The following is a 16,578-nucleotide window of genomic DNA, read 5'->3' as shown; positions in this document are numbered from 1 at the left end:
GACTATATACTGTGTTTTCCTGAAAATAAGACCTACACTGAAAATAAGCCCCAGTTAAGATCATCAGCCAGACAGACACTTTTCTTGCATTTATTTTTTAATGCAATAATATAGCACTTTTATTTTTTTCACCTTAATATATATACTTCTGCTATGTTATCATTAATAGTTTCATACAATCCTTTATATGTTTTTTTTAGTTTCACGTGAAGAAAAACAATGCAATAGGCATTTATCATTTATATCCCTCACACAATGACAACCCTCCCTCCCCATCTACTACCCCTCTGACATCTCACGCAGCCATTACATTTCCACTGTCTCTATTCCTAATGCTGAACTCCACTTCTTTTAAATATATACCGTATTTGCCGGCGTGTAAGACGACTGGGCGTATAAGACGACCCCCTAACATTTCCACTCAAAATACAGACTTTGATATATACTCGCCGTATAAGACTACCCCCTCTTCCGCACACCTTCCACACACCAAATAACTTTCAGTTTAAAATTTGCATCGTACTTCTTTCTTTTGGCTGGTGCCATGGTAGGGATGATAGGGGTTTGACTGGTCGACATTTTCTATGCTGTACTGTACAATGGTGCAGTATTGTGGTTGGCTGTTGGCTGTATACAAAGCCTGATTTGATTGGTCCCTGCTCCCTGTTTGCCCGCCCTGTCACTATAGCAGTCTGGTCCACCCTTGCATCAGCATCTCCCTGGGACTTCACTAGTGCGCAAGTGCGAGCTCTTCAACATTCTAACAGGCACCATGATAGCGCAAAATCGCGAATCTTCAATGCATATGTAAAGAAATATACGGTAACCCGAATTTACCATACTCGCAAAATCGCACACAGCCGACCATACACCCAGTATGGTATCACGATTCGCGATTTTGCGCTATCATACTGGGTGTATGCTCGGCTGTGTGCGATTTTGCGAGTGTGGTAAAATCGCATAACAACAAAATCGCATAACAGCCGAGCATACACCCAGCAGCGCTGCTGATGCCTGAAGGGTATGTGGAATGAAGTGGGCGGGCATCAGGAGGCCACTATGGCACGGGGCAAGCACTATGGGCAGTCTATCTGAAGTGTACCTGGCGTATAAGACGACCCCCCCACTTGGAGGAATATTTTTCGGGGCCAAAAAATCGTCTTATATGCCGGCAAATACGGTATATATATATAAAATATATATTAAACACATATTAAATATATATAAATAAAAACCACAATTTTATATATATGTATACATATAAACATATATATACATATAAAATATATATATTTATATATATAATATATAATATATATATTTATATATTATATATGTGTGTGTGTGTGTGTGTATATATATATATATATATATATATATATATATATATAATTGTAGTTGACAATCATTATTGTTCAACTTCAGCTTCAGGTGTACAGTGAAGTGATCGGGCATCTATATCATCCCTGAGGCGGTCTCCCTAATGGAACAAGTGTCCATGGGATACCCTACAAAATCTTTACAACATTATTGATTACATTCCCCAAATTGACTTTCATATCCCCATGGCAATCTTGTGGTTACTGATTATGCTTTCTAATCCCCTCACCTTCCCCCTTATCCCCACCCCACCCCCATCTAGCAACCCTCAGTTTTTCCTCTATGTCTCCGATACTGTTTCTGATTAGTTCATTCATTTATTCTTTTCTTTAGATTACTCATATTAGTGAGATCATATGGTATTTCTCTTTTTCAATCTGACTTATTTCACTTAGCGTAGTGTTCTCTAGGTCCATCCATATTGTTGCAAATGGTAAGATTTCATTCTTCTTTATGGCTGCATAATACTCCATTGTATAACTGTACCACAGTTTCTTAATCCAGTCGTCTACTGATGGGCATTTTGGTTGTTTCCATGTCTTGGCTATTGTGTATAGTGCTGCAGTAAACATTGGGGTGAATAATTTTTTTTTTTTTGAATTAGAGTTTTGGATTTCTCCAGATACATACCTAGGAATGGAATTGCTGGGTCATAAGGTAGATCCATTTTCAGTTTTTTGAGATACTTCCATACAGTTTTCCATAGTGGCTGCACCAGTCTGCAATTCCACTAAAAGTACACGAGGGTTCCCTTTTCTTCACATCCTCTCTAGCACTTGTTTGTTGATTTATTGATGATAGCCATTTTGACTGGGCTGAGGTGGTATCTCATTGGGGTTTTTATTTGCATTTCTCTAATAATTACTGAGGTTCAGCATTTTTTCATATGTCTGTTTGTCATCTGTATGTCCTCTTAAGAAAAATGTCTTTTCATATCCTCTGCCCATTTTTTAATTGGGTTGTTTATTTTTTTTGGAGTCGAGTTGAGTTTTTTATAAATTTTGGATATTAATCCAGTATTGGATATATCATTGACAAATATGTTCTCCCATTCAGTAGGATCCCTTTTCGTTTTGTTAATGGTTTCCTGTGCTGTGAAAAATATTTTCAGTTTGATGTAATCACGCATGTTTATTTTATCTCTTACTTCCCTTGCCCGAGGGAATATATCAGTAAAAATCTTACTCCCGGTAATGTCAGTAAAGTTTCTTCCTATATTTTCTTAAAGGAATTTTATGGTTTTAGATCTTACATTTAAGTCTTCATTTCATTTTGAATTTCTTCTTGTATATGGTGTAAGGATGTAGTCCAGCTTCATTTTTTTGCATGTCAACGGACGCTTTTACTACGATATGATGATGTTCCAGAAGAAGATAACATGATTGTATTTGTGTTGTTTTGTTGTTGTTTTTTTAATTTATTTATTGGGGTGACAGTTGTTAATGAAATTACATAATTTCAGGTGTACAATTCTGCATTACATCATCTATAAATCCCATTGTGTGTTCACCACCCAGAGTCAGTTCTTCTTCCATCACCATATATTTGATCCCCCTTACGCTCATCTCCCTCCCACCACCCCCCTTACCCTCTGGTAACCACTAAACTATTGTCTGTATCTATGAGTTTTTGTTTCTCATTTGTTTGTCTTGTTTTTGGTTTATATACCACATATCAGTGAAATCATACGGTTCTCTGCTTTTACTGTCTGACTTATTTCGCTTAGCATTATACTCTCAAGATCCATCCATGTTGTCATAAATGTTCCTATATCATCTTTCCTTAATGCTGAATACTATTCCATTGTGTATATGTACCACAACCTCTTTATCCATTCATCTGTCGAAGGACATTTTGGTTGTTTCCATGTCTTGGCCACCGTAAATGAAGCTGCAATGAACATTGGAGCACACGTGTCTTTATTTATAAATATTTTCAGATATTTTGGGTAGATACCCAGGAGTGGGATTGATGGGTCATACGATAATTCTATTCGTAATTTTTTGAGGAAACTCCATACTGCCTTCCATAGCAGCTGCACCAGCCTTCCCACCAACAGTGTATGAGGGTTCGTTTTTCTCCACGGCCTCTCCAACACTTGTTGCTATTTGTCTTGTTGATGATAGCCATTCTGACTGGGGTGAGGTGATATCTCATTGTGGTTTTTATTTACATTTCTCTAATGATTAGTGTTGTTGAGCATTTTTTCATATGTCTATTTGCCATTTGTAAGTCCTCTTTGGAGAACTGTCTCTTCAGGTCCTCTGCCCATTTTTCAATTGGGTTATTTGTTTCTTTGTTGTTGAGTTGCATGAGTTCCTTGTATATTTTGGATAGTAGCCCATTATCAGAGGAACTGTTTGAAAAAATCTTCTCCCATTCAGTTCGTTGCCTCTTTATTTTGTCGATGGTTTCTTTTGCTATGCAGAAGCTTTTAAGTTTGATATAGTCCCATTCATTTATTTTACCTTTTCACTTCCCTTGCCTTTGGAGTCAAATTCATAAAATGCTCTTTGAACCCAAGGTCCATAAGTTTACTACCTATGTTTTCTTCTATGCAGTTTATTGTGTCAGGTCTTATGCTTAAGTCTTTGATCCATTTTGAAATAATTTTGATACATGATGACAGATAGCAGTCCGGTTTCATTCTTTTGCATGATTTTGCTTCTTTTCATAAATTATCTGTCCATATTTATGTGGTTTTATTTCTGAGTTTTCAGTTCTATTCCATTGGTCTAGGTGTCTGTTTTGCTGCCAATACCATGCTGTTTCGATTGTTATTTAGCTTGTAGTATAAGCTAAAGTCGGGAGTGAGATACCTCCAAAATTGCTCTTTGTCATAAGATTGCTTTCGCTATTCGGGGTCTATTGTGGTTCCAAAGAAATCTGATGATTTTTTGTTCTTTCTTTAAAAATTGCCATTGGAATTTTGATGGGGATTGCATTAAATCTGTATATTGCTTTGGGTAATATGGCCATTTTAACTATGTTGATTCTTCCAATCCATCAGCAAGGAATATCTTTCCATTTCTTTCTGTCTTCTTCAATTTCTTTTAAAAATGTCTTATAGTTTTCAGCATATAAGTCTTTTACATCCTTGGTTAAGTTTATTCCTAGGTATTTTACTCTTTTTGCTGCTATTCCAAAAGGAATAGTTTTTTGTATTTCTTTTGCTGAGATTTCATTTTTAGTATATAGGAATGAAATGGACTTTTGTACGTTGATTTTGTAGCCGGCAACTTTACTGTATTCGTTGATTTTTTCTAATGCCTTCGGTGGAGTCTTGAGGGTTTTCTATGTATAGCATCATATCTTCTGCACAGAGTGATAATTTAACTTCTTCATTCCCAATTTGGATGCCTTTCATTTCTTTCTCTTGCCTGATTGCTCTGGCAAGGACTTCCAACACTATTTTGAAAAGCAGAGGTGATAGGGGACAGCCCTGTCGTGTTCTTGAACTTAGACCAACGGGCTTCAGTTTTTCACCATTAGCTGTGAGATTATGAGGGTTTGTCATACATGGCCTTTATTATGTTAAGGTATTTATCTAGTATACCTATTTTATTAAGTGTTTTAGTCATAAATTTTTGCTGTATCTTGTCAAATGATTTTTCTGCATCAAGTGATATAATCACATGATTTTTGTCCTTTATTTTGTTTATGTGATGTATCACATTGTTGGATTTGCATATGTTGAACCATACTTATGCCCCTGGGATGAACACAACTTGGTCATGGTGAATAATATTTTTAATGCATTGTTGCATTCAATTTGCTTAAATTTCGTTTAGGATTTTTGCATCTGTATTCATCAGAGATATTGGTCTGTACTTCTCTTTATTTATGTTGTCCTTACGAAGTTTTGGTATCAGGGTAATGTTGGCCTCATGAAATGAGTTAGGGAGTACTGTCTCTTCTTCAATTTTTAGGAAGAGTTTGAGCACGATTCGTATTAGTTCCTGTTTGAAGGTTTGGTAGAATACACTTGTGAAGCCATCTGGTCCCAGACTTTTGCTTTTGGGAAGGTTTTGAATGACAGATTCAATTTTGTTACTGGTGATCTGTAGATTTGCCAGTTCTTCATGGTTCAGCCTAGGAAGGCCATATCTTTTTTAAGAACTTGTGCATTTCTTCTAGGTTGTTAAATTTGGTGGCATATAGCCCTTCATAGTATTGTTGGATGATCATTTGTGTTTCTTTGGCATCCATTATAACTTCCCCTTTTTCATTTCTAATTTTGTTTATTAGTGTCTTCTGACTTTTTTATCTTTATGAACCTAGCCAAGAATTTCTCAATTTGGTTAATCTTTTCAAAAAACCAGCTTTTTGTCAGATTAATTTTTTCCTATTGTCTTTTTGTTCTCTATTTCATTTAATTCTGCTCTGATTTTTATTATTTCCTTTCTTCTGCTGACCTGGGGTTTCATTTGTTCTTCTTTTTCTAGTTCTTTAAGGTGTAACATGAGGATATGTATTTGGGATATTTTTGTTTCTCGAGATAGTCTTGTAATGATACAAATTTCCCTCTTAAAACTGCTTGTCCTGCGTCCCAAAAATTTTGGTAGGATGTATTTTTATTGCCATTTGTTTCTATGTATATTTTGATCTCTCCTCTAATTTCTTCATTAACACGGCCGTTTTTTAAAAGTATGTTTTTTAATCTCCATGTATTTCTGTCTTTTCCTGCTTTCTTTTTGCAGTTGATATCTAATTTCAAAGCCTTTTGATCAGAGAATATGCTTGGTATGATTTCAGGCTTCTTAAATTTGCTGCGGTTACTTTTATGTCCCCATATATGGTCTATCCTTGAAAATGTTCCATGTACAGTAGAAAAAAGTGTATACTCCTGTGTTTTCGGATGAAGTTTTCTATAAATATCAATTGTGTCCATTTCATCTAATGTGTCATTTAGGGCTGCTCTTTAGTTATTTATTTTCTGTTTGGATGATCTATCCATAGCTGGCAATGATGTATTTAGTTCCCCTTGTATAATTGTGTTTTGGTCAATTTCTCCTTTCAGTCCTGTTAGTAGCTGCTTGGTATATTTTGGTTCTCCCTGATTGGGGGCACAATTATTGATGACTGTTATGTCTTCTTGTTGTGTTGTCCCTTTGCCATTAATAAATGTCCATCTTTGTCTCTTGTTATCTTTTTCACCCTGAAGTCTGTTTCATCTGATAGTAAAGCTACACCTGATTTTCTCTGGGTACCATTTCCTTGGAGTGTCAATCTCCACCCTTTCACTTTGAGTCTATACTTGTCCTTGTAGCTGAGATGTGTCTCTTGGAGACAGCATATGGTTGGGTTTAGTTTTTTGATCCAATCTGCTACTCTGTGCCTTTTTATTGGTGAGTTCAATCCAATCACATTTAGGGTAATTATTGATATGTGAGGATTTCCTGTCATTCTATGTTTAGTTTTCTGATAAGGCTGTGTCTCCATTGTTTCTTTGCCTTTTGTTGTTTTCTGTTTTTTTCTGTGCAGTGGTATTCTATGATGTTTCCCTCTGTTTCTTCTTTTATTATAGTATATATTTCAGTTCTGATTTTTTCTTGAGTGGTTACCCTTATGTTTATGTAAAGAAAGTTTTATGTTTAGAGTGTTCCATTTTCTTCAGCACGTTTACTTTCTCCATTCCCATATTCCGGTTCAGGCCTTTAATCTCCCCCTTTTTATGTTTTGGTTGCCACAAATTGTCCCTGTTGATGGTGGTCAAATAGCCTCCTTTAGTGTTTCTTGCAGTACAGGTCGTGTATCAGAAAATTCCCTCAGCTTCTGTATGTCTGGAAAGGTCTTTGTGCCTCCTTCATATTTAAAGGGTATGTTTGCTGTGTATATTATTCTTGGCTCATAATTTCTCTCTTTCAATAATTTGAATATTTGGTTCCACTCCCTTCTGACTTGTAGAGTTTCTGCTGAAAATTCTGATGATAATCTAATGGGCTTTCCTTTGTAGGCTACCGTCTTCTTTTCCTTGGCTGCCTTGAGGATTCTTTCTTTGTCGTTAATTTTAGACTACTTCAATACAGTGTGCCTCAGAGAAGGCCTGTTGGGCTTGAGGGTATTAGGTGTTCTGTTTGCTTCTTGGATTTGAGGAGCCAGTTCTGTCCACAAGTTTGGGAAGTTGTCACCAACAATTTGTTTGAATATATTATCTGTTCCCTTCTCTCTTTCTTCTCATTCTGGTATGCCCATTATTCTCATATTGCTCTTTGTGATGGAGTCAGAAAGTTCTTGTAGAATTCTTTCATTTCTTTTAAGTCTCAAGTCTCTTTCTTATTCCATCTGTGTAATTTCCAGGGTTCTATCTTGATGTCACTGATTCTTTCTTCCATCTGGTCAACTCTAAGACCTAAGCTGGCTATTTCATTCTTCATTTCTTCTATTGAGCTCTTAACCTCCAGAAATTCCATTTGTTTCTTTTTTAAAATTTCAATCTCTTTGGTAAAATGCTCATGTTGTTATTTGATTGTGTTTCTGAGTTTATTAAACTGCCTTTCTGTGTTTTCTTGCATCTCATTTAGTTTTTTCAGAACTGCAATCTTGATTTCTGTGCAATTTAAGTCACATGTTTCCATATCTTTAAGTTCGTTTTCTGGATACTTTTCACTTTCTTTCTGAGCTGTCTTTTTGCCTTGGTTATTCATGGCCATTAATGATTTATTATTTCTCTTCCTAGACATCTACAGTGGTGGGTTCTGCAAAAGGTTAATAGGAAGAGGTCTTTCTTTTGTTTTCCCCTACATGTTGGTAGTATGTTTTATTTTCTCTCCAACTGCAGCTGTTTTTTTCTGTCTCACACTGTAGTGTTATGTTTTCTCTGTACTGTTGCAGTTTGTCACACTATGGGGGATTCTCTGCAAGGCGGGCTTCTCCTCTGTTAACAGTTCGCCTGGATCATAGGGCGGCTTGTCCCTGTGGGGATGGTGAGAGCGTTTGAATTTCTAAAACTCTTCCTGCACTAGATTCAGAGCCAGTGTGTTTCAGCAGTTCTGTTTACTCCTGCAGGGATCCGCCTAGATAGGTGGGGACAAGGGCAAAGTTAGTTGTGAGAGGTGGCCCAGAGCAATGGCGACAACCACCACCACGTCCAGTCCTGCTTAAAAAGCTCCCTCCCCTTTGCCAGAACTAGTTGGGCTGCAAATCTGTGTCTTTGGTCCACAGTTTTCAGAATGGAAATATTTTGTTCTTTTGATATGAGACTGCTACTGTTCCACTTCTATCAGTAAACATGTGGGTGCGGGGCGAGTTCTAGGAGGGTATAGAGCTGGTGGCTTGTTTCAGTGCCTAAGGTTTCCGTCCTGTCCAGCAGTGAGTGCTTAAACCACTGTTTTCAGCATTTTTCCATCACTCTTTTTTCCGAGGTCTCTGCCGTGAGTGTTGGGTTCAGCTGTGTTATATGCTGCCCCCTCAGCCCTGTGGGCCATAAGCGGAGCCCTAACACTCCGAGTTCTTCCCTCTCCCGCAGCTGCAGTAGTTCCGGGATGCAGCGAGCTCAGAGCACTGAGCTAGGTCTGCGTCCTGTGCCCCCACTGTTCTATCTTTGCACTTCTCCTTTCCCTCCTCCCCGGCTCATACAATTTGCCCACCTTTAGGTGAATTCAGTACTGAGCCCCTTTGTCTTGCCTGTCTGCTGTGCAAGGAGTCCTTTGTGGAGTTATATCTGTTTAATTTGCTGTAAATTCTAGGAGAGATTTCCAGAGGCTCACCTCATGCCGCCATTTTGATGACGTCTCCAAACGTCTTTTTTAACAGAAAGAAATAAGGGAATCAATCTAATGAAGACAAATCTTACCTCAAGCCTTATGATTACCAGTATACATATCCAAAATCATTACAAGTGTTGTGGCCCCAGGATAATTACTATTCTAGATACTGAGGAGATAGCAGTGAGAAAAGAAAGAAACACACAAAGGTCCCTGTTCTCATTGATAGTGTATTATAGTGATATGAAATATGTAAGAAAAATAGTTAATAAGGAATTATACTGTATATTAAATGGTCATAAATTTTATAGCAAAAAAATATAGGTTAAGGGCATGGGAATAGGGGTGCAGCTTGAAATGTTAAATAGGATATTTAGTACAGTTTTCACTGATGAGTTTGACATTTGAGCAAAAAACTGAAGTTGGGGACTCAGAATTAAATGCATCATAACTCTCAAACAAATCTTGTAAAATACTGTGTCAGTTCTAAATTATTGATTTCACCTTACCATCTTATTAAGTTAAGCTTATTAAAGGCTCCAGTAGAAGTTCAGTAAAGAAAGGGAGATACAGTTAACTGTCCATACATTGAGATTTTCCTACATAATTCCAGAACAGTCTTTCTCAACCAGTATTGACATTTGGGCCAGATAATTCTTTTGGGGGATGGAAGGAGTAACATCCCAAGCCTCTCCCATTGTATGCCAGTAGGTGTGCCACCCCCACACACACCTCTTCAGTTTTGACAGCTGAAAGTGTCACCAGCCATTGTCAAATATCCTCTGGGCTGCAAAATTGTCCCCAGTTAAGAACCACTGATCTGGATTGAAGAAGTCTTCTCAGACCTTTGATAACTGAGAAAGCCTAATTTACCACGACGCCAGCCTCCTCCAGTTATTACCTAGAAAAGGATCTTTCCAAACATTGTTTCAGGAATGGTGAGCAGATCCTTAGGTGGTCAAATATATTCTCCTCTCCCACTCCTGGGAATTTTCAATACCATTTAATTTATTTAGCAGTTATATTGCATTTACTTTGCATCAGGCATCTATGAATTTTGCAAATAGTGACTCATTAATCTTTAATAAGAACCCTGTGAGATTTAGTATTATTATTATTGTCCTAACTTTACAGATGAGGAGTTTTAGGCACAGAAAGGTTAAGTAACTTTCCAGAGGCATGCAGGGTTTCAAACCTAGGCAGTCCAGCTCTAGCATCTTTTCCTCTTCATCACTATGCTCTCAGCTGCCTAAATTAACATGTAACGTATGTTAATATTTATTATTAGCATTTTAAAGGCTCTGAGATGTTCAGCCTGAATAGATTTAGCAAATAAAAAGAAAAAGAAAACAGTATGCCCAATGAAATTTGAATTTCGGATAAACAAAGAATGATTTTTAGTATAAGGATGTCCCATGGAATGTTTTGGACATACTTACATTAAAAATTCATTTGCTGTGTGAAATTCAAATTTCACTGGGCATCCTGTAATTTATCTGGCAACCTTTGCTTTAAGGAAAACTATGCAATATTGTTTAACCCAGGTTTTTTAACACTAGTTTGAGCAATGAATTTTTTCTTGTTGGCACACCTCATATCCTGGGGAAGTCTCATGGGACTTCATTCTAAGGACAGTGGGAAACCTTTTCAGCTAGATTAGTTTGAGTGCTTACTCCAGATGACAGTGATCTCTCCTTTGAACTCCAAGAGGCACTTAATAATCTATGCCACATGATTTCACACTTAATTGTCCACTTCTGTAACATGTTGACTTTTTTTCTGAAATAATGTGTCATCTCCTAAGGATCAAAAGCAAAACAGGTTTTTGAAGTATACTCTCTCACTTTCTCAGGTTGGTAACCTTTCATTCCTTTGCTAGTAGCTTTCCGATTTCATTTATCAGCATTATTTTGTCTCCTTAAAGAAATGTAAAAATTTGGGAACCAAGTTTTTCTTTTTCACATTTGGTGATGGTGACACTTGAGTCATTTTTCAACTCAGATCATGAGCAGTTTTTTTTTTTTTATATTCATGCAGGTCAGATCAATACACAGCAGTTGTCATTTTGTTGTTGTTAATCATTCCTCAGTTTGGAAGAGGTAAGCAGGTGTCTTCCTTGCGCCAAATGTAATTGTAATGTCACTAAAGAAGGAGAGTCCCTTGGGCCAGCTGTATTTGGGGGATATCTCTCAAATCAAATAATGAAATATAATTTATTTGTTAAAGAATAAAACCTAATAATCTGGTAAATGGCGGCGTTTTTCTACGGCTGAGTGAGGCAGCTGCATTCCATTTCTATTTCTGTATCACAATCCCAAAAGCCCAGAAAAAGTGGGAACATAAGCACTGGAGTCATATATAAAGTCTCTAGCATCCTTGGCTTTAATTTTTAGGGGAACTTTTCCAATTCAAGCATTTACCATATGCTTACCTCTTTTTTCTACAAATAAAGTTCTGGTAAACTTTTATATCTATTCATCTGGACTCTCAGCAAGAAAGTAAAATTAAGAACTTATTTTCTAAATGGATTCCCAAGTGCTATTACAAAGTATGGTAGGTTTAACAAATAGGCTCAATAAAAGTGGTCTCCACTTTGCTACAATAAATGAAGTGGTTATGTGTCCTCAGCTAGATAGCAGCTGTCCTATCTTTATCTTTTACTTTATACCAATGTGTCATATGTGTTGGTAAAGGTTTTAATATATACATTTGAAGCACCAGCATTTTAAATCAAAATGCTTTCCTCCTGGATTACAAAGAGATGCTCTTCTTTTATTGAGAAGCTATGTTTCTAGTCTACTACTTGCACATATTCAATTTTATTGCCAATTAAAATTTCTCAAGCCTACCTAATAAATTCTTATATAAAATTTCATTTATTTAAACTGAGCAAAATATAGATGTCATTCAGTTGTGAAGACCTATTGCAAGATTGAAATAGATTTCTAATGCATTTATCATTCATTTTTGTAGCATGTGATTTAAATTAAATAAAATGACAAATGGTTTGACAGTTTTCACTCATATACAGCAAAACATAATACGCTTCAACTAGTTTGGGGCCATTATGGACCTTAACATGCAATGTGACCTTGGTCTGAAAAAGCAAGTTTGGTTAGCACCGAAACTTAATCATAAGAAGTCATAAGTAGAATCCTTCTTCTTTACTGCCCTTTTCTAGGACTCGGAAATTTATTGCTTGTGGGACAGGTAGGATATGAACAATGGGCCAAATAGAGTCCAGGGTTATCTCATCTGTGTGAAAACTGCTGCTGAAAATCGATGTGACCTCTGCTACACTGTCATCCCAATTCCCACCCTGTGTGTCCTATTTGTCTTTCGGTAGAGGCTTAGATCTGTGTGCTGTCTCTATGTGTCTCTCTTGGGCCAGATTATCAAAATGAATCATTGCCTGCATACCTCTTATATTTCTATTTATTTTCCTGGTGTTGACTAGGTCTGATGAAATATGATTCTTTTTGCATTTGATCCTCACTGCAGCAAGCAGCACCTAATTCAGTTGTGTCTATCTCTTTAAAGAAGAGTAATACTATTTTGAAAGTTCAATCTACTGTACAGCAACATTACAAACCATAGACCATGCAACCTGTCTTCATAGTTAATAGTAATTTTCCTTTCACCCAATTTAATGGCATTTCTTTCAACTCCAAATAGAAGACTTCTGGCAATTTTAATGTAGTTATAATTTTGTTTTATGCATACTGAATGTATTCCTTTCTTTTTTTAGGCATCTTGTTTGTAGAATACCCCTTAGACTCTTACCACTGAGTTTACATGTGTGTATAGAGTGATACATAACAAGGAATCCAAATTTTAAGAACTCTGCCCCTGATATAAAATATTTATTCAGGGGAAACATTACACTATCAATGAATCAGCAGGAAGTCAATGTTTTAACTTTGTAGCCATTCCTTATTATAAAAGTAGATCTAGGCTACATAAGGTTTTACTTTTAAGATTCATAAACATTAATGAAAAGATGTAGAACCTCCTCAGTTAGTATTGATATTGATAGATCATTATAAATTCATTCTATCCACTTAATACACCCATTGTAGAAGATAAAATATTAGCTAAATACAGACTTCAAACAATACAAGTAAAACATAATATTGTATGATTATTTTTGACAAATACACTTTAGAAACATTACAGCTGTTACTTAAGATGTATTTTAGAATTTATTTTTTTATGAAATATTTCAAATGTTCAGACCTTCTAGTTCATGTAGATAACAGAACTTACGATAATGTGCTCATTTCTTCTGGAATACTTCACCTCTTGCAAAACTGCCACTGACAAGAAATAAGAGGGAGAGAGAGAAAGAGAAGGAGGGAGGGAGGAAAGCTGGAAGAAATGTTCTATAAGAGGTTAGGGTTAATTTTACAAGAGAATTGTAGAAAACACATACATTTATGATCAAGATATTTTTAAGCTTTACTAAAAGAACATTCCTGAGAATATGTTCATTATATATAGCTTCCTGTACTAAAAGAAAATTAACAGACTAGTTTATGTATTTTATTAAATTCTTTAAGATAGATAAACCAATAACCTTTATAACGTTTTGGATTCAAATAATATAAAGATTCAGTGAAAATAACTTTGATTCTCTAAAAATAATTGTTTAGCATTTTTTATCACTAGAGACTTTGGAAAATTAAAAATTGTAAAGGTGGTCTATACCAAGAGCATCTTATTCAGAGATAATGCTATTCCATCCTACAGATGGTTCCCACAATTCTATGCCACAACTTCCCACACAAGAAATCTCACAGCAAACAAGGAGGACTATGAAATCAGTTGCGTACTACGTACAAGGAGTGACAATTAAGTTCGTGAACTTGTTACAACAATGTTGCTAACGTTTTTTGATATCGGAGGGATTATGAATCTGTTCCAAGTGGACAAACAGTTAACCAAGTTTACTATTTGGAAGGGCTGAAAAGGCTGAGTAAAAAAGTTAGACGACCTGAACTTTTCACCAAAAATTCATGGCTCTTGCACCAGGACAGTGCACCAGCTCATGTGGTACTCTCTATGAGGGAGTTTTTAAGCCAGTAAACAAATAACTGTATTGGAACACCCTCCCTGCTCACCTGATCTTGCCCCCAATGACTTCTTTCTTTACCTAAAGATAAAGGACATTGAAAGGAAGACATTTTGATGACATTCAGGACAACCAGGGTAATACGATGACAGCTCTGATGGCCATTCCAGCAAAAGAGTTCCAAAATTGCTTTGAAGGGTGGACTAGGTGCTGGCATCAGTGCATAGCTTCCCAAGGGGAGTACTTTGAAAGTGACCATAGAGATATTCAGCCATGAGATATGTAGCACTTTTTCTAGAATGAGTTTGTGAAATTAATTGTTCGACCTCAAATGTAGGATGCTTGCGATTGAAAAATGAGGTCTAACTGTATGACAAATCCATATTCCTGTTCCTGCAGGAACCAGAACCAATAGCTAGATTTTTGTTTTTAAACCATGTGAAAATTTGTTAGGTATAGATTCAAGCCTACTTTTTCTGTTTGTTTTGTTTTGTTTTTCTTGAATTAGTCTCATAACATATGGAGTCACAAAAAAATTTTCTGACCAGAGAAAATCAGATTTTTCAAACTTTGCTTGTGGCCACTTATTAAAATAAAGAGACTGTGGTGAGTAAAATAATTTTGTTGGAGCTGCTCTGATTCACCCCATCATGCAGTGCTGTTGAAGCCATTTAAGAATACCAGAGTTTGTTTGGCTACATTCAAAGAGTACCTCTTTGTAGCAGTTTGTTTTTACATACATCGAAAAAGCCCCAATTCCTAATTGCAGGGTAAACGTTGCTATGTGGTTCATATATGTCATATAAAAATTTTCAAATAGATTGCCACGTAGTTAGCTTCTCAAAGTTAAGAGGAGATTCCTTTTGTAATTAGGTATATCTGTCCAAAACAAACTTGAAGAAACTTACTAGACAAAAATTCTGTTTGTGTCTCTTTATCTGAAGCTAAGAGAGAATCCCATTAAAGTAAAGAGAATGTGGGAGAACATATTATAAAAGGAGAAAAAGATACAACTTGTGTTTTTACAACAGAAGTGTCATTTTCTAATAAGGAACATCATTCACAATGTAACACTAGAATCAATCCAAATGCCCATCAACTAATGAATGACTGAACAAAAAGGAATATATCCATGCAATGGAATACTTTTTCAGCAATAAAAAAGAAACCACTGATACATGCCACAATATGGATGAACCTCAAAAAGTTTATGCTAAGTTTAAGAAGCCATTCACAGAAGACCACACATTGTGTGATTATATTTATGTAAAATATCCACAAAAGGAGATCATATAGGGACAGAAAGTAGATTAATGGTTACTAGGGGCCAGGGATGGGAAAGAAGATTAACCGTAAATGAACATAACTGGTATTTTGGGGTGACCAAGAGGTTCTAAAATAGATTTGTGGGGATGTTTGCACAACTCTAAATTTACTAAAAATCATTGAAGTATACATTTAAAATAGGTGAATTTATTGTATTTAAATTATGTCAATAAAATTATTATAAAGAATGGAGATAGAGAGAGAGATTTGAAGAGGGGAAAAAAGCAGTTTATGATCTACCAGGAAGTTATCTAATTATTTAATTTATAGGTATTCATAAATATATCTTAAATTTGTTTTTCCAAATTTAAAGCCACTTTAGCAGTAAATATTGCTTTATTTTCTCTGATTCTTTTTAAGTTCAATTTATTGGGGGTAACATTGGTTAATAAGATTATATAAGAAATAGCAACCCTCATACACTGTTGGTGAGAATGCAGACTGGTGCAGCCGCTATGGAAGGCAGTGTGGAGGTTCCTCAAAAAATTAAAAATAGAATTAACATATGACCCAGCAATCCCTCTCTTGGGTATCTACCCAAAATATCTGAAAACATTTATCCGTAAATATATATGTGCTTCGATGTTCGTTGCAGCCTTATTTACAGTGTCCAAGACATGGAAACAAACCAAAGTATCCTTCCATAGATGATTGCATAAAGAAGATGTGGTGTATGTACACAATTGAATACTATTCTGCCATAAGAAAAGATGAAATAGTGCCATTTGCGACAACATCGATGGATCTTGACATTATAATGCTAAGCGAAATAAGTCAGAAAAAGTTGAGAACCATATGATTTCACTGATATGTGGGATATAAAACTGAAAACAACAAAAGAACAAGACTAACAAATGAAACAAAAACTGATAGACACAGACAATAGTTTAGTGGTTACCAGAGGGTGGGGAGGGCGAGGGGTGGTAGATGAGGGTAAAAGGGATGAAATATATGGCAATGGAAGGAGAACTGATTCTGGGTGGTGAACACGCAATGTTATATATAGATGATGTATTACAGAATTGTACAACCTAAATCTATGTAACTTTTCTGACAATTGTCACCCCAATAAATTTTAACTTAAAGAAAAAAAGG

General features: G+C 36.0%; 1 protein-coding gene across 3 annotated transcripts in view; it reads left to right on the top strand.

Moving 5' to 3' along the window:
* The window catches only part of DACH2 (dachshund family transcription factor 2), a 788,103-nt gene that overhangs the window by 744,423 nt on the left and 27,102 nt on the right, over window positions 1–16,578 (top strand). The window lies entirely within an intron of this gene.

This window comes from Rhinolophus hipposideros (genome assembly GCF_964194185.1).
Source record: "Rhinolophus hipposideros genome assembly, chromosome: X".
Lineage (NCBI taxonomy): Eukaryota > Metazoa > Chordata > Mammalia > Chiroptera > Rhinolophidae > Rhinolophus > Rhinolophus hipposideros.
Note: the sequence above shows the minus strand (reverse complement) of the source record. Positions and strands in the feature narration are given on the sequence as shown.